The following is a 19,797-nucleotide window of genomic DNA, read 5'->3' on the forward strand; positions in this document are numbered from 1 at the left end:
GCTTCAGAATACTTTCTGCCTCTTTAATTCAGTGCTACGAAACAGAAGGGGGAAGAAGTAGAGCGAATAAGAGGGATAAGAGGGGAACCTGTGCAGTGTGTGATAGTCAAGGCAGATGTATGTAAAGAAAATGCACAGAAGTACTGTAGAGTAGGGTTATGTCACCAAACAGTCACTACTACTGTGGAAGGAGTAGGGTGGAGTGAAGCAGAGGGGGTATGGGAACCCCTACATCCATACTGGTAAGTCTGACAGCTTATCACCCCCAGACAAGAGGCCCCTGGATAAATGTGGTCAAGCAGGAGAGGAGCCCAGCTTCAGCAGTGATGGGGTGCAGGACAGCGATAAGGATGAAGCTCTACTGGGCAAAATGGGGGAGAGAGGCAAGGGGCCCCGGGCTGAGAAACTCAGCCAACAGCAACACTCATTCCAGCTCTCGCTGGCTAAACCTCTTAAAAAATTTACACATAGGCATTCACCATACTCAGCAAATATAGGTTACAGCATGCATGCGTTCATGTGTCTCTTAAGTGTAACTGTGCATGTGTGTGAGAGAAGACAGAGCACATTTGCACATCTTATAACTGAACCCAGAAATGGAGAGTAAGCGAGTGTAGAGCAGAAAGAGAGGAGAGAACAAGAAAAGAGTAAAAAGAGGAAAGAGAAAAAATGTCTTCTTGATGTTTTTTCTGACGCCGGCCTCTTGAAAACACACCATGAAATTTGCTTTTTCACAGGAAGTGACAGAGCGAGCACCATGAATTGATCCCCTGATGGAGATCTGGCTCTTTGTGTAGTCGTTTTCTCCTCTGCGCATCTGCCTGCCCAGATACTGGATAATCTACTCGCTCCCGGCATTCCTAATCCAACCATCCATCCCCATTCACTCCGCCCATGTGTGTCCCTGCACAGGACAGGGGTGTAGTTTGGAAGTCTATAATGGAATAGATTTGGTTGTTTGTCTCGCTTGAAATGACTGTTGTGCGGCAGTGAAATGATCATTTCTCCTGCAATGCTAACCTCTGGGTAATGATTTACGTTCTAATTATGATTTACCAGAATCAGAGCCCAGCAAGTCTCAACCACATTATCAGTGATGAAACCTTTCTGTTGTCAGCAGATGAATGCTGCCTTTTACCTGATTATTTTACCTATACTGGCAAAGCAAACATATCAAAGCTAGGAACTCCATGCCAGTCTGTTTGTGTTTTTATTCTAATTTTCACTCAAAGTGTACAGATTATGGTCGACAAAAACAACATACTTGAATAGAGCACTACTCCCAGTATGGCTCCTGGCAACCAAATGCTAAAGATCATAAGCAGATTACAGCTCTGTCAGCCAATTCAAACAAGTAAACAAGCTAAACCAGAAAAGGGCAGTGTGTGGAGACAACAATTAGTAAATATGATTTCTATGTACGTATGTGCCTGGCTTGTCTGTCAGATGACTGATCACTGTGAAAACTGGAAATCACGACAGCCTGCGGAGCATTGTCCATAAAGAAATTAACTGCTGTTTGATTTTGATTAAAGGTCATGCCGATTCTTCATTACAGAATTGCATAAACAACTACCCTAAAACAATGAGCTGGTATATAATTTCCTTTTAATTCAGTTAGAGCTCAACAATTACTCTGTGTGTAAAGGGGAAATGTAGGTGCTCCCTTCAAACTCAATATGGATGATCTCATTTTGTAAACTAATCAAAAATGTATTGTGTTCTGCACCTCCATAACATGCTGTGCTAAACAGCTCTTCAATCAAATTGCCAGTACATGCATCCATATGTAAATTTTATATGTAACCATTCAGAAACAGGCTGGGCTTGTTATAATGTACATGAAAACAGCAATTGAAGTCAAAAGTGTGGCGCAAGCTGAAGGTGCAATTACATCAGGAATAAATTCCTTTACAATCAATCCTTTATACCGCATAAACTTGGGCACAGAATGTGTCTGTGAATGGTCCCGCAAGTCAAAGAACAGAGAGGTAATAAGACTCAGAATGAGTTAGTGATGGCTGTCATAAAATATGGCAGGAGCTTCTATTTACAACCTGTAATAAAACTGCCTCTGCCACGATTTATGGAGATGCTTGCCCCACAGAGCTAAACCCTTTTTGCCAAGGGCATGTTAATAACCTCCATGGTGCATTCTGAATATATTGGCAGATGGACATTTTGTCTAATAGAGCATTGCAAACTGGAAAGCAGGTGCTAAAAAAAGCAACAGTGTCATGCTTATATGGTATTCTGGTGGCACCGTGGCTTCAGCCTGAGGTTTTCCTCCATCTCTGAGACCCGCCCAAACTGCTACGATGTGCTGAGCTTTTCTTTTGTCTCCGCACTCATCAATTTCTTGTTCCCCTTCACACCAAACAACTTTTTTCCCCTTAACAGCCAACTGGCAATGGTAAAACCTTATTAATGGGATCACATTCTTGAATTATAGACAAAAATGTCACACAAAATATGGTGTTAATATCAATATGGGGTGGACATGCATTACAAAGCCAGTGCATGGCTGTCATAGTCTGGTCTTTCTTACAGATTATTTTTAACTTTCTACACAAGAAAGAATACAAAACAAGTCAGGGAACAGATGTACAAAGACAAAGGATAGAATTTAGACACAATGGTGGAAATAATGCTACAACACAAATACAAAAAGGAACAATAGAGGTGCCATTTTACTGAAAATCAAGGAACAAAAATGTTTTTTTTAAATGAAAAAGCAACAAAAACAAAAAGGAAAAACAATCTGTTAAACAAATAAGGGGCACTTAAGAGCAAGGTAAGAGCTCTTTCTACAGATGCTGTGTTGACAAAGATAAAATTTCACAGCATTGGTGTAGTAAAAAATATTTTAACTCTAGGTCCACTTACACTTACTTTTTCAGAGCTTTAACCAAATCTTAATCAAGGGTTGAATGTGCTCAGATGACTCAGCTGTCAGTGCGTAACCTGAGTATGGAACATGGGTCATGTGACAACAGGTGTGGGTGTCTTATTTTGTTTGCTTCAAGATTCAGTTGTTTTAATTGAGATTATTCTAAACACATTTTATTTCTCTGACTAGACCCGAGACAACTGAAATCATAATTTTTCATCTTTGACACGATAATTAAAGGTCTGTTCAAAATTGCAGTAGAGCTCAGTTCTCAAAATGCAGTTCAAATAATATCTGACTGGTGAAGAAATATACCTCATGTTGAATGTTAATAAATATTAATTAATTAATTTTTCTACAAACATATAGTTTCTCATCGAGTCAGATACCAAATACTTGCTATTTCCTATTTTATTTACTCATGTTTGCATTGCAATAGATGTCAGTTACCAGTATTCATTCAAATGCGCATAATAATTCATCATCACTACTTCCAATAGAACATAAAATAATGCAATACTTTAACTACTGCAGCAGTGCTGTACCCATATTAGGGCTCTGCACACCCACACAGGTGTTCAGTTATTGTGGCTAATTAGATCTCTGCTAAGGTTGGAGGTGGGCTGGAGCTAAGGTGGTAATGGCATGATGTCACCTGAATCTACTCCAATACGAATGATAAAGGTGTCATTTGTCCTGCCATAGCAGCTGTAACAAAGCTAAAAGAGAAGTACAGGACATGTCAATCAACACTCCAAGCTGAAACCTCCGGGGCTGAAAAATGAAGTCATTGCAGAAGTGCCAAAGACTGCAGTTCCTTGAATGGCCACTTGAGGCTGGCTCCAAAAGCGGATTAATCCCCATAAGTTTTAAGTTTAAGTTTATTTACTTTATTAATCCCCCTGAGGGGAAATTCAGTGTTTTCACTCTTGCTTGTCAATTACACAATTACACCCAGCTCCGAAAGACACACACATGCACAAACAGGACCTATACATGCACAAAGTGGAGAGATGTCAGAGTGAGGGGGCTGCCCTTTGGTCAGGCGCCCCGAGCAGTTGGGGGGTTCGGTGCCTTGCTCAAGGGCACCTCGGCAGTGCCCAGGAGGTGAACTGGCACCTCTCCAGCCACCAGTCCACGCTCTATATTTTGGTCCGGACGGGGACTTGAATAGGCGACCCTCCGGTTCCCAACCCACGTCCCTATGGACTGAGCTACTGCCGCCCCCCACAGACCCCCATGTTAAAATGCCCAACGTTACAGAAGAAATAAACATGTTTACAACCTGGTACTAAAACACTTTTTAGTCTCTGTAGCTAATTACAACTTTCATGACAGCTGTACAGGGAGGTGAATCTTTATATGATTTACCCATTCGTATTTTATAAGGGCTTAAAGTGGCACATACTTTATTTAAAGGAAGGCCCGCTTGACTGACAGGCTTTCTGCTAAGTATCACTACAGTCTATGAGTCAGATCCACCCCTCGCTATTCTACAGCTCCACCCTCTTGTCCAAATATGGTCACTTCTGACTCCAAAAGAAAGAAGATGGCAATGGCCAAACCTGAGGCTTAAAATTGCAGTCGACAAAGCAATTGGTGATGTCACGGTAGCTACGTCTATTATTGTATACAGTCCATGGTACACTCCCAAACAGTCCTAAGTAGAGTAAAGCCAAAGGGGTAAAAAAAAAAAAAAAAGGGGGGGGGGGAAGAAAGAAAGTACCACAAATATGCAGGACCATTAGCACTGCAATCTTTTAACATATTTCATACTGTGTCAGACAAAATGGTAACGTAATATTTTTACTATATTGTGCAGCCTCTAACCAGGCTGGGGCTATAATCAGATACATTTTTTCCCCCAAATCAAGCTTTGACAATCACAATATTTAGAGTACATCTTCATGTCTTTTTGTCATTAACTCAGCAGGAATTCAAAAGACCAAAATATGAACTGAATGTGAAATATAAACTGGGAAAAGTCTTTCAACAGGTAGCATGAGGCTGGAATTACACACAGGGACCATAATATTAAAAAATGGTGTAATAGGATTAGTATGACTGATTATACCCTAATGGTAAAGGTGAATGATATTAGCATGGCATTCAAAATGTTTTTTCTTTTTAAATTGCTTTCAAGTGATCAAGAAAATACAGCACAGTAAAAGCTAAATATATTATATTCCTTTTCATCAGCTTATAGCCAAGTAAGACTTTGGCAATACAAAACCCCAAGAAAATGAGGCAGAAGCAACATTGTAGTTCAGGGAGAAAACCAAAGTGGATATGTGATGGAGACATTAACAGAAATTATTCGTACCCTGCTATATGCCATTACAGCATGAACAGTGTTTGTTTACAATCACAATGCACAGGCTGTGCGCCAACTGAAGTGCATTATGAAACTGTAATGAGAAGAATCAATTTATTGCTACTCCAGTCTCCGATTAGTGGGGTGGAGGAGAGGACATGGACAGATGTGGACAGCGCTCCTATCCCTATTTCGGCTGAGGAATTTCACCTGATGACTGATCTCACTGGTGAAGGTCACCAACTCTTCAGACCACCAGCACTGTACGCTCTATATCACACACTCAATTAAATAACAGGTTTCAACAGTCCCAGCTCTCCTTTCTCTCTTCTCTTTCTCTGTGTCTCTCTCTCACATCTCAAAACACTATAATCTCAATTGCACACTTAGCTGTGCTCTGCAGAAGTAAATTTCTGTTTTCTGGCAGTGCATATGAATAAAATGTAGCATTGCTAGCTTGTAATTATTCACTTGTTTATCACCAAGTACTGCAACGTGCTGGTACAGTGATGCCATTAAAATGACAGTGACACACTGTCACATTTTACAGAATACATCATTACAATCATAAAGCTACTGATTGCAGTAAAGGCAATGAGTATATGAATAAATTAAACTAAATAAATTAACCAATAAATTTACCAGCCAGGGATGATATAGAGCCTTAGAAGCAGGGCCAAGTTCTCACAATTACCATCCCCATAGGAGCTGTGTAGTTTTCCTGAACTGACCTGCAGAGTTCAGCACAGCCATAGGTGTAGTAGAAATATGGCTTCACTACAGTATTGGCAGCACTTAACATTTCTCATCATTTATTCTCAAAAATAATAGCATTGACATTCAAAAGTGGATACCCACTCATGACAGCATGGCTAACTATAGACAACAAAGTAACAAATGACATCAAAGATCAAGATATCTGACAGTTACTTTATCATACCATTGAGTTCTCAGTCTCCACTTCTGGTGCTTAGCTCACAGTCTTACAGAATGATATAGACAGACATCCATATTCAGACTGAGTAAGATTTGTCATTTTTGCCAGTAAAAGTTGACTGACTTTGTTGGTGATGATTGTCTGTTTAGCTGATGGTTTCCAGGCAAAAGTGTGACACTTGATGATGTTAATTTCTGAACAAACATTGTATAGAACATGTGAAGTTACATTTAGCTTCAATAATGGCTTTGACTTCATTTGCCTTGTATTACAGCATAAGACAAGAGTGGTCACATTCACATTACAAGCAAATGTGGCCCAAATCCTTTTCGCAGATCTGATTTTAGTACTGTGGACATCTTTTTTTTTCCTCCAATCAGATCTGGGCCACTTTCATATGTTGTCCTACATCTCGTACATATCTGATCACCATTATGAACACAGTCATATCAGGATTCATGTGTGTTATTCCCATGGAGCCATGGTTTCTCCATGTCCTATTTCATTGCACAGGCACAGCTCATTCACCATATAGTGTTGGGGTGGTTGTAGCCATACTGCTGCTGTGGTCAGCTGCCCCATTCTCCAGCCAATAGAGCCAGGGACGGGACAGCTTGCCTGTATGCCATAACATCCAGCCCTGATAACTGCAGCCCCACAACTCCTGACCCCTCCTCCAGTCACACCCACACCTCTCTGTCTACAGAACTACCAGCAGTGGCTCCTAATACAGCTAGTGGACCAAAAGCCCACAACAGCCTGTTATCCCAAAAACAAACGCCCACTGATCTGAAGGGCCATTTCTTAAAAAAATACAGTACAGACCCTACCAAACACAAGCACATGGCTAATAATTGTGCAGAATGAGGTCATCAGAGATTCCTACAAAGGCGATCTTTTGTGAGATGAATCTTGCTCAGCTATGTCATTCAGTTTTCCCCAAATGCCCATTTTGCAAAGTGATGGTTTTGTTCTGGCAACAATACAATCGTAGGCAACTGGACTTTGATTTTGTTTAGAAGACGTTTCGCCTCTTATCCAAGCGGCTTCATCAGTTCTCAACGCATCAGTCTGACTAGTCCTCACTAGTCTGACAAACAGTGAAGTAAGACTCAGGTTTTTAACCTCTGTGGAGGTGTACACCCACCACCCTCATAAGACAATACTTCGTTAGTGGAGTTTCACTGGACCATTGTTTGGGTCAGGTGAGTCACACTAGTGAACGACAGTCGTTAGGCATGAGTGGGGCCACTGGTGAGCAACAGTCGTTAGGCATGATGTGTGGTTACCAGTGAATGACTGTCGTTACAGCAGCAAGGGCCGCATTGTAAATGGGGGATAGGTGGTGTCTCAGGCCACCTCCCCTGTTTAGAGACGGCTTCTCTATTTTAACGTAGATGGATTCTTTCACCCCTCTTTCGAACCATCTGTCCTCTCTGTCCAAGATTTTCACATTGCTGTCCTCAAAGGAGTGAGCCTTCTCCTTTAGATGTAAATAAACAGCAGAAACTGGACCTGAGGAGTTTGCCCTTCTGTGTTGAGCCATGCGCTTGTTTAATGGTTGTTTTGTTTCACCAATGTATGAGTCCTTGCATTCCTCACTGCATTGGACAGCATATACCAAGTTGCTTTTTTGAGTGTGTGGTACCCTGTCTTTGGGGTGTACCAGTTTTTGCCTGAGTGTGTTACTTGGTTTGAAACACACAGGAATTTGGTGTTGGTTGAAAATTCTCCTGAGTTTCTCAGACACCCCGGACACATAGGGTATGACAATGTTCCTGCGCTTGTTTCCTTCCTCAGCCCTCTCTGAGTTATTGTTCTTGTTGGATCGTTTTGTTGTTGTAATGGGCATATGTGTGACATGACTGATTGTATGCGAGGTGTTTCAGGGCAGAGATCTGTTCACACCGATGTCATGAATGTGCACTAGGCAAAAAGATCAGATCTGGGGAAATAATCGGAACAGAGCATTAAGTCCTGTAATGTTAACGTAGCCTTTGATAATGAAACTGTCAAGCACATTTTTAATTATCCGTATCATTAAGTTATTGCTAAATATAAATACATCAATAACTGAGTCTAGCCCTACACAAGTCATACTATTACATCCTTTACCTTCTGTTAATTAAAAGTTGTAACAATAATGTCCTGAATTTTATCATTTCACTGCATCTAGGTACACAGTACATGTACCCATTCTACTGATCATAAACTGGTGCATCAACTAGAAAAGAACCATAATAGGTAATGTTATGGAAAGGTGAGAAATGGCCTGTACTTATCTGAAGTCGATGTGCCACAGACATAAATCATTACCTCAGTTCAGCTTCAGGCTGTTGCACAGTCTCATTCATTTGAATACTGTACATTTGCAAACTACTAGACTGTTGACCAATCGATCATCAGCTGTATACAGTCTGGAGGCTTGTTTGCTGTTAGAATATAAAGTAACTTCACTGGGGTTATTTATTATCAAACATAAAATAACTGTGGCAGAAATGCCAAAAGGTGGTCGGGGATCAGCAAAAGAAGCTCTCATTATAAAAACACACACCCAAAGCATTGTGGGAGTGCTATTTAGTCAGATGGATGGAGTGAGACACAGTCTCTCACACTAACTTTCTGGCGGTGTTTACAAAATGAGATCCCCAGCTACAGGCAGAGGAGTAAGAGAAACTGGCGGTAGATTGAAAGCTATACACATCCATTACCCCATATCATCAGCAACAATCACATCATCTCCCAGACACTTCCAGGTAGACTTGAGCCCCCTCGGGCTTTATTGGAGCTGCCAGCCAAACATCCATACAGTCACCCAAGCCTACAGCTCATCCTTCCATTTCAGTAGCACTTTTGATCACTGCAAATTGAATGAGCATAATAAGCCAGTCAATATGAAATCTACCCCCTTACATCAAGCTCAAAATATGACTATGTAGAAATAACAGCAGGAGAGAAATGCACCCAGACTGAAGTCAGGAGTTTCCATAATGATATTCTTCTTACCCTGCACTCTTTTGCTCTCTTCCAGAAAATAGGATCACTTCTCACATGGGGAGCAAACTGTTGGAATATGTTGCTCTTTTAACACACTAGTTGGAGAGAAATGTTTATATCTGACTGAGAAAAACCAGTAACTTGACCTCATATGTATTTATCCATATTCTACTATGAAGAAGTGTTGATCGACAATACTGCCGATTTTCAAAACTGAGAGGCTGTAAATTGGCAGTGATGTATTTCAAACCACGCTTGTATTGCCATGTATCTAAATCAACAGTATAAGCCCAGTGGTACCACACTTCATTAGCTGGTTGCATTTTCTAAGTTTTGCATTGGCCTCAAATAAACAGCCGGCTTCCACACGGTCACTGACAACTTCATTCCAAACAATCTCTTGCTGCTGTAGAGGATGACGGCATACACAAAGTTAGGGATTTCAGCTCCAGTTATGGGATGCACAATAAGGTGACATGCTGCAACTTAAGATTATTTCAAGCACTGATTAATCATGTAATTATCATTTTTTCTTCAATGAATCAATCATTTAATCTATAAAATGTGAGAATATATTAAAAATTGATAATCACAAGCTCCTCAGTACCAAGTTAATAAAACTGTCTTACATGTCTTGCGTCTACGAAAATAAGAAAACCATATTTCTTCACAGTGAAGGGCACAGGTTTTGTTTTAATGGGGGGGACCTATGAAACAGATTGTTTGGGGGTCCTCTACTAGAAAAATTTGAGTGTCAAAGACTTATTTTTGTGCATTTTGGTAAATTTTAATGCACCATCTATGTCTTTTCTACATCAAGTCATGGTGTTATTGTCTTTATGAGCTATGCACATATTCAAAATATTAAGGGGGATGTGTCCCCTGCATCCCCTCTGAAACTACACCTATGCTACAACTATGGAGCATTGTATTTGTTAATGCAAGGAACTGCAGTCATGCTTTCTTCAGCTTTTTAGCATCAGCTGCTTTATTTATCCTTCACCACCATTTGTTCATTCATTACCTGCTTCGGTACCAGTTGAATAGTAACATCCAATCATATTCACACAGGTGGCCTTTATACCTCAGCACTCCCTCACTACTCTGCATACACATTCAGGCCGACCCTGTTTGCAGCTGCAGCTCTTTTCAGCATTTTTTTTAACTTTACTAAAACGTAAAGCTCATATATAAGCTATGCTTGTTAGAGCAGGGTACTGTATAGCTGGTCTCCACTGGGATATTTGTTGCTGCTCATATTCTTGGGGTGCTCTCTCAAAGAGAAGAGCCTTTTCAGCTAATTCTACCTCTTTACCATCCATTAGCAATAACTAGTCAATTTCTTTGTGTATGTTTCTCTGAAATGCAGTTACAGATTTTAAATATTTCCGTTATTTAAGATATGAAGTAATGCTATCAAGCTACAATTGAGAATATGCAGTACAGTGAAAGCAAAGAGCGTATTATGACCTACTGTTGGTTTCTGTATAGCAGTGGCAAACAAATCCCTAACACATAATTCCTATTCAGATCCCTTCAACAGCAAGCAGAGAGGTCAAACTGCTGACCTATAGAAACATTTTAGAGGGAATTCAAGGTCCAGCTCCACAATACCCCCACCTGGGTCCCTTCACAGAGAGAGAGAGAGAGAGAGAGAGAGAGAGAGAGAGAGAGAGAGAGAGAGAGAGAGAGATAGAAATACACCCCTTGATGTGCCGGGGTGGGCCCGTTGCTCTCGGGAGTAGTGTTGGGCATTAAATCTGCCTGGCGATGAGAAAGAGTGGCAGCCACTCAGCTAGGGGGCCTCAAAACACATTTTAAATTTTGTCGAGATGACATGTCTCGTCCACCTCTCAGACTGTGCTGACAGGGGTGACAGTTAGCCAGCTTTTATGAGTCCAACCTGAAGGTTGCAGAAGATGGTTGAAACACACCTGCAAAGGGTGGAAATAGCTTTTTACATCTGTGTTGCCTTTGTGGACTTTAATTTTTTAATTTTATTTATTTATTTATTTATTTTAATAAAAAGCTTATATACAAAAAATTTTATTCTAAAGAAGCATCTGACTTAGTCTATAAATTCCATTCACAGTAAGAAACAGACACAAAGCTGACTATAGTGCATTCATCACATGGACTGCAGTGATGATGCAAGGCTGAATATGAATGTTTGGGAGATAAATTGCTTGTCACCTGGTCATAGCTGGCTGCAAGCTGGCACTAATCATGAGTCTGTATTGTGTGTTTGTCCTTGGCTGAACCTCAACTTAGTACACAGAGATGTCAACATCTTTCCACTGGTTAAAGACAACCCATTCTTTGCATTCCTCCTACAACATAATATCAATGTATTATGCTACAGAGAGTGGGAGCAAGGAAGAGAGGACAGAGAGGAGGGGTGTCTGAAAAAAAAAATACATATCTACATCCAAGCACCAGTGTCACACTGCAATGTAATGATTAGTGACAATTGATTCTGTGAATCAATTTTGTATTAAGAATTTATGTTCTCATCTGGTATCAAGCCCCGCAGACACAACAATCTCTCTATTAACCGCAATGACTGAACAACACCATCAGCTAACAGGGGAAGGCAGACAGGAGGGGTCTTTGAGTACTACATTTCTAGGTAGTCAGCTTGGAAGTGGACAGGTGTTAAGGACCCCAGCCTTGTCCAGGGTTGAGAGGTCACAGCAGTTAGAAAGATTAATGAAACCTGCTAGATGTGAGTCCACTGTAACAGAATGGAAAGATCATTACAGTGAAATAGAAGGATGAGTCCAACCATACCAGCCAATCCCCATTAACTGATGACTGCTGAGCCAGTTTTCTGGTGCTTAGACAGTGTGCAGCAAAAGAAGCCTCCACTGAACATTTAAAATGCTCTATTTAGCCGAGATAATAACAGCAGCAATGTACATTATAAGAAATACCCTGGAGAGAGGTGAAATGGGGAGAAAATAAGCATAAAAGCCTTTATAACCATTGAAAATTGCTTTTTTGTCATTATCAAAAGTATTTCTCAATAATACTGAAAACAAAAGAAAATATATGGGTTTAATAGAAATTGCACATACAGTAAGTACATGTAGGGAAATATGTGTCTGGTGTATTTTAGTAGTATAACAAAAGTATATCAGACTCAATGTTTAGGACTTGGGACATAACTGTAAGACTTGAGACTTGACTTGGTATTACATCTGCTATGTGTTATATCTTAAGAATTTAATGTAGATCCTCACGTTGTTACTTTTCCTAGTTCAAGTTGTTTGTGGATCCCTGTTTGTCTGTATTGTGCATGGGTACAGAGAAACAAATGCACACGTGAGATCACAAAGCTAACCTATCAACATTAACACTAACACCAAGGTAAAGTTATTTATTTCCAACAAAAGGCACGGAATTTAAAAAAAATTAAAGTTGCTTTAGACATTATGCCTATGACCTCTATCATAATGCCCAAAATAAATACAGCGTAACAGTGTTCATCATTTCAATAGCTGTTTCTCAGAAGCAGAAGGCCTACACGAACATTTCATTCAAGAAAAAATACTTGTGCTTTAAAAGCTTCATTGTCATCTGAATCCCCAAACTCTATGAACCAGATAATTGCCCCTTTCTCAGCACTTAAAAGACTGTCTTATGATGTTTGCAAAATAAAATATAAAAAAGGTAACAGATCATCTGCAGACCTTTCCTTCAATGTGTTCATCGAAAGAACTTGCCTTGAAGGTTAGCCAAATTATTAACGGAAATGTACTTGTGCAGTGATGGACAGAGGCATAACATTTCATAACAGTAATTCGTTTGATTAATGAGACAACCAGATGTGATTAAGACGTCTCTGATTGTGCTGTCAGTCTTCCAAATGGACAGGACCTCAGCGCTCACCTCTCTGCCATTCCAGTCCAAATGGCTGGGTGTGGAGATGTGTCTCCACATTTCCAGCACTTACTCATTTAAAAGACCCCTTCGCTCATCACTAAATCTTCCTTGGCCCATCTGGAGATAGGATTTTATACAGGACAGAAGTCCACTCAGGCTAGCCATCACCTTTACTGTGTCCACTGATACAGCACGCCATTAGCATTAACACCAGCGTACAAGCCAAGAAATCGAAGATGAGCTTGAGACACGATGTTAAAAGGGGGGGAAAACTGTATTTGTTTATCTCATTCAATTAGGATAATATTCATAGCATTTTTGATCATTTATGTTGCATCAGTCTTAAGACATTCCTATTTCAAGTAGCTGTTGTTATTCCCAGTGATTTCTGGCCAAGTACCAATGATGAAACTCTCAATTGCTTTTAAATCCTCGCCACACAACTGATGCATAAAGACTATCACAAAGTAACAAAGCATCCTAACAGATAGATCAAATAAACCAGCACAGATATGATCAACAAAAATGTGTGACAGAAATGTTATCTGCTTGCTTTATGTGCTGTGAGACTATGAAATCCTGCATTCTGTTGTGCTTCAGAGGGTACGCTTCATTTGAAAAAGATGCACAAATAATTCTTCCCGAATGAAGAAGAGGCAATGACAGGTTAGTCAGTTTGTCTTTCCCATGCAGATACATAGTGTTTAGATTAAACGCTGGTGGATTAACTCCACCGCAATAAAAAACAATCTTAGTCTTATGATGTAAATCTCTTATTATTGGATATAGTTTTTCCCAACGATCTACAAATGCTACTCAAAGTGCAGCACATACAGTATTGAAATACTGTATATATTGAGATGCACTAAATTAAGTAGATTTTGCCCAAAGGACTTGCGTCAGTGCATTTGTGTATGTTCTTGCATTCATGTTCTATACAGTGTAGTAAAGGATGTGTAAAAGATACAAGCTGTGTTTTTTTATACGTGTGACTTATTACACAGTGCTGGCATTAATTATTCTCATGCTGTTGTTATTTGAACTTTAATACCCACAGCGGATTTTGTTGATAAATGACATGTCCATATGTGGTTTCTTCACATACAAACTCGGCAGAAGAGTGATTAATCAAATTAAGCTGAAAAAGCTTTGTTAATTAATTATGATGACATTATGTTAGGTAAGAAAATCAAATGACAAACACTGAGACGTAGCAGACAGAACACACTCCAATGATCATTATGAAACAAAACCAAATTCAATTTGATGAATGTGATAAAAAGATCATGAACATACAGTCAACACATGGTGAATGTTTATTAAACTAATAAACAAATGAGAACCTTTGCACCACATAGCTAGGGGGGTTGAAATACACTTCCAAACAATTTTTCAGAAAAATCTGATCCGTCAGCACAGCAGCCAATAGTGAAAACATTTGCTCAACATGATCTCAACTGTACGCTTTGTTGAAAGAAGAAGAAGATGAAAGAATATCAGACAGGCCTGCAGTTCTTTTCTTTAATTGCCTGATAGGGATGAGAATCATTAAGATTTTATTGATACCAGTGTGAGTATCAATTCTGCTTATCAGTCCTATTCTTTATTGATTCCCTTGTTGATTCCTGATCAATATTCTGTGTGTGTGTGTGGGGGGGGGCCTCCATAAAATGGAAATGGGTGAGTGATATAAAAAAAAAAATTACCCACTGTACAGTTGTCATGAATGTTGACGCTATAGAGACCAAAAGTGTTTTGTACCAGGCTGTATATGCTTATTTTTGCTGTAAAGTAGGGCATTTTAACATGGATGTCTCAAGTGGCCACTCAAGGAACTGCAGTTTTTGGCACTTAAGTGTTGGCTTCATTTATCAGCCAGGTTGCCGCTTGGCTTCTATCTTTACTTGAATTATCATTTAACTGACATTACAAGCTATACTATTGTCATCTTTCTTTGTGAAATAAAGCTGCACTTTTGGCTATTTCCTCCTCTACCTGAAAGTCATCGAATAACCATGCTTGGGCAGTGACTTCCAGCGTCAGACACTGACGAAAAAAGGCATCCTTTCCTGTTGGCATGATACGCAGCCAGTCACCGGAATTGAATAATGGCGCCAGACAATGTAGGGTGGACGGGAGGTGTGGTGGATGGGTCCAACAAACACCAACTTTCAACCAGGAGGCCGGTGTTCGTTTCGCATATGATTGTAAAGCCAAGCCCTTTTATGTTTTTCTAAATCCAACCACATGCTTATGTTGCCTAAACCTAACCACATGCGTGTGTTGTTAAGGGAAAAAAATGTCAGTTTGCAGTGTTGTACTGACGCAGTACGTTTATTTTGAAAGAGAATGTATGCAAACTCTACATTTCCTGTAAAAATGGAAGTGTATTTTGAAAACAGACAATGCATCCCAAATGCACATGGCATCCCAAAGTGTCAACAACAAACACACCTAGGGTACTGTACCTTGCACATCATATGTCAACATGGAAAGTCCATGACCAAGCGTTAATACGTGTCGAGGTTGGAGTGAGAATGTGTTGACTCTATGCCATGACTCCTTGTTGCAAGTTTCCAACAACAAAACAGACACGAGTTTGACAACATTATTCTGCGACATGCAGCTGTCAGAAAAACCTGCCGGCATCGATAAAAGGAACTGAAGGCTTGGAGATATACAATTCCTATTGATCAGAGAATTTGCAGTATCAACTGGAACCGGTAATTGATTCCCATTACTACTGACCAATAGAGTGACACAAAATAAGAGTTCACAACCGTGTAAGCTATAGGCCAATGTATTTGACACTGGATGCAGCACATTATTTCCACCTTACAAAAAAGGGCCATGACGTGGGTGACAGCCAATTTTCTCAAAACATTACTGCTCCCCTAAAATGCGAATTGTGTTTGTAATGCTGTTTTTAAATTAATTACTGTACAGCCCGTTGATGGTTGTTTAGCAAAGAAGAGACAGAAATGGGGATGAGGGGATGAAAAGGCAGTGTAAGCATCCTGTTTGATAAGACAGCTAACCCACTGTAAAACTAAAATATAAACCCTTAGAGTAGAAGTGAGATGAGGAGAGTGTCCTGAGGGGAACCGAGGATACAGGCGAGACGGATAAATACCGTAGAAGGATCTGGTACGTTGGAAAGACAAGTGCCCTATCCAAGCAGCTACATGATTAACCCTGTACTGGTGATAGAAGTCGGTGAGTCAGTGAGAAGGTGAAAGAGAGGAGAAAGAGTGACAGCAGTGGAGTAGAGGATAGGGACAGAGGAAGTGTCAGCGTTACTTTAGAAGGCAAAGAGAAACACAGGCTGACAGGTGAACCCGTGAGGATTGACCGGCCTACATCCAGCTGTCAGTGAGAGCTCATCTGGCACCAACAGAGCTTATGTGTCAAACAGGAGAAAGGACAGGAGGATCCCTGCATATGGCCGCACATGTACAGCTGTGGCCCGGCCCCACACTAAGCAGCTTTAATGAGCAACATGCAACAACAACAGAGGACACAAGGACATAAGAGTGATTATCATCTCACACATGGTGGTGTTCAAGTGGTTGCTATGCACAGTAAATCCTTTCTGGGAGTGAGTACTGCTTGAAATCTGCATGCAATTCAAGTTAACTGGATCTAAAATTTATAAAGGTCAGCTTTGTGATACAAAAAAAATATTGATTTTAGTCTTCGAAGTCAAAATATAATTTTATGACAGGTTAAATAGATAGCAGGGGGAAATGAAAATCTGGCCCTTAAACCACAAATTATGTTATATTTTTTTAACACAATTGCTTGGTCACAGTGTTAACAGAAGCAATTGATTGATGGGTCTGTGGAAGTGCCCAAATTTCCATGTCCATTAACCTACAGGCTTTTGTGTCCTGTCACAATGGTACCTAGTATTTCTTTAAAAAGTGTGCTATGGAAAAACCATATAAAAAGCTGACTTTGTTCATGAAGCTGTTTAACCTCACACTTGACAGCTCCATGCTGAGTGTGCACCTACGTCTTGCTGATTCTCAAATTAGGTTGTACTGTATATGCACTGGTGCTCACATAAAACAGCATTTCACCTTGCATTTCATTACTTCTGTAGTCATCATGCAAGTTTTATACAAATATATGAAATGAAAGATGAGAAAAGGTGGTGGGATTCTTTGGGAATCCGATGATTTCATTTAGAATCAATTCTGGACTCAGTAGATATAAAAAGTAGCTCTACTCTTTTTTGTGCACCATGTGCCAAACATTTACTTGTGTGTTAAGTCCACTAAACTGCAATTACATTTTTTCTGGCTGATAAACTGACCAGTCTGGATAAGGATCACCATCTGACTATATAAGTAAAGCACAGAAAAATGTGTGGTAGTGCACATCTTCTGTATTTGTAAAAAAAATCTAACTGCAATAATCTGTAAACGCAGTCTTGTGTCTATACAGAAATTATGTGAATAACACCAAGAACTATGGCAGTTTAAAACACTTAAAAATAGAAATACTTGAAAGAAAATAATGTAAATAAACAAAAAACAAAACCTGTTAACTTACCGGTAAAGTTCTGTGCTCAATACAAACAATAACTGTGCTATGTTTTTGGAAAAAAAAAAAAAAGATTGCCTTTTCAGCTCACTGACTGAAGTGCAATTTATTGACCACCACTATTGACTTTAATGTCAAGATGCTTTTGAGCAGACAGAAGTTGGACCATGTGCTCTGGATTGCTCTGCAGTGGACAATATATACAGTCCATGCTGCAATGCCACTATCAGGGATGCAGAAATACTTTGCCAGCAAGAAAGAGAGTGCCTCTTGGGACATCCACAAGCTGAGGGGGTTGTCCAAGAGTGGCAGCTGGAAGGCTTCCATAAACTTTTTCAACTCCTGTCATTAAATCCACCAAACCAGAGGATACTTCTCTTTTAGGGTCCCAACCTTTATCTTAACCTGCAACCGATAATGGTGATTTGATTTTTCAGCACCGTTTCCAGATTAATTGCTAAAGTCTTTTATAAAGATCAAATCTGACACCTTTACATTCAACTGACATGTCTTGTAACATGTATGGTTCATGTAAAATCACTATTATCTATCTAAAATTATGATATACAATAAATGCATGTATACATTGTACACCTTTCTTGTCAGAGTATACAAGGGCTACAGTCTCAGCAATCACACTGGAATGAATGTCCAGTTGCTCATCTTGACAGAAGAAAGGTACTGCCTTAAAGCCTGAGTTAAGTAAAGAGGTTGTGTGGAGAAAAGTCATGCAAAGTAGTGTTTCTCTTAGTCAACTCTATATGTATCGCCTGTTTAATTTCCCGAACTGCTGTGTCACCACAGTCTGTTTCTGCCATAAAATAGTGGAGCAATCATTGACAACGTAAGTGTACTCTCCTCGGACATGATGAAGGCCACTGGCTTGAGAGCTTTCGCTACCATCAGCTTTAGAGATGTCCATTTTGGTTAGTGTGCAAATGTCAACTGCACTTTTCCTCACCTGAGGAGAGAGGAGAGCAGTGCAAATGGCAGGTTGTTGTTGGAGGAATCTGTCCACCATGTGTAAGGCACTATTCCATTTGGTAGACACATCAGTCTTCAACTTGTGAGGTGGTGGCTGCAGTAGCCTTCATTTCTCCTCCAGGGCATGATTAGCTGCGGTGATTTGCCTAATCCTTCCAAACAGTTGTGACACAGAGGGCGGCCGCAGAACTTGCTGGGCAGCTTGGTTAAGAATACGTTCAAAACACTTCATGTGTTTGATGCTGTCCAACTGTGCAGCCTCTAGCATGTTGGCAATATTATTAGAGACAATTATCAAATCTGTGGTAGTAAGCTGCCACTAATCTACAACAGCATGAAATAACTCATTTACGTTTTCATCTCGTTAACTACTATGGTTGTAAAACACGAGACCTGAGCTGCCAGTCATCTGTAGTGAAGAAGAAGAAGTGGAAGTGACAAAGACTAAGCTGCTCATGATGACCATGCATCATAGGTGACTTCTACTCTGGTGGCGTTCCTCAAGGCTTCCCTGATTTGTCCCTACATTTCCCAGTGTAACTGCATCACAGCGTTCTCTGTTAAAAGCCTTGGAGATAGTGTGGTATAACTTGGCTCAACTGTGCAAACCATTCATCAAAACCCCACTGTGGGGTAGTTGGTCTGTTGAAATGAAACAGGTTACAGGCCAAGTTATTATTTTCTTCACCCCAATCAAAACTATGGTATTTTTGAAAATATTGCTTTCGAGTTTGTCGCACCATGTCACCAACATTAGTCTCTGGATGATGGTGTTTGATGCAACCTCACACGCATAATGTCTGAGTCATGTCAACCATCTTCTCCTCCTGGAGATTATGAAATCCAAAATGCAATTAAATACTTGACTATGGTGCAGATTTAATTAAAATGTCCTCCCATATTACAGTGGAAACTACACAAAAGGTCATCCAGGTTGATTTTTGCATTGATATGTCCAGTTTTCAACTTTATGGATGAGACAAAAAACATGCATTCCCATCTGGTTAGTTCACCTATAAATGATAATGATACATTTTTAGAAAGTGTACTACAGTATACCACAATGTAAGTAACAATGTCCACCCAATTTTCAGATTATAAGGTACACCTAGGTAAAACTAATGCAGTCTAGCCTTGCTGCAAATCTTACTTTTACTATGATGTTCAGTTTTTGCTGACATTATTTCAGAGAGAGTTGCTATATTGTTTATGGTCATTTTAGAGGTTTATTGTGCTACTGAA

At 39.9% G+C, this 19,797-nt stretch overlaps 1 protein-coding gene across 8 annotated transcripts in view; it reads right to left on the reverse strand.

The window, feature by feature from the left end:
• The window catches only part of robo2 (roundabout, axon guidance receptor, homolog 2 (Drosophila)), a 364,614-nt gene that overhangs the window by 306,800 nt on the left and 38,017 nt on the right, over window positions 1-19,797 (reverse strand). The window lies entirely within an intron of this gene.

Source organism: Epinephelus fuscoguttatus, linkage group LG5 (genome assembly GCF_011397635.1).
Source record: "Epinephelus fuscoguttatus linkage group LG5, E.fuscoguttatus.final_Chr_v1".
NCBI lineage: Eukaryota > Metazoa > Chordata > Actinopteri > Perciformes > Serranidae > Epinephelus > Epinephelus fuscoguttatus.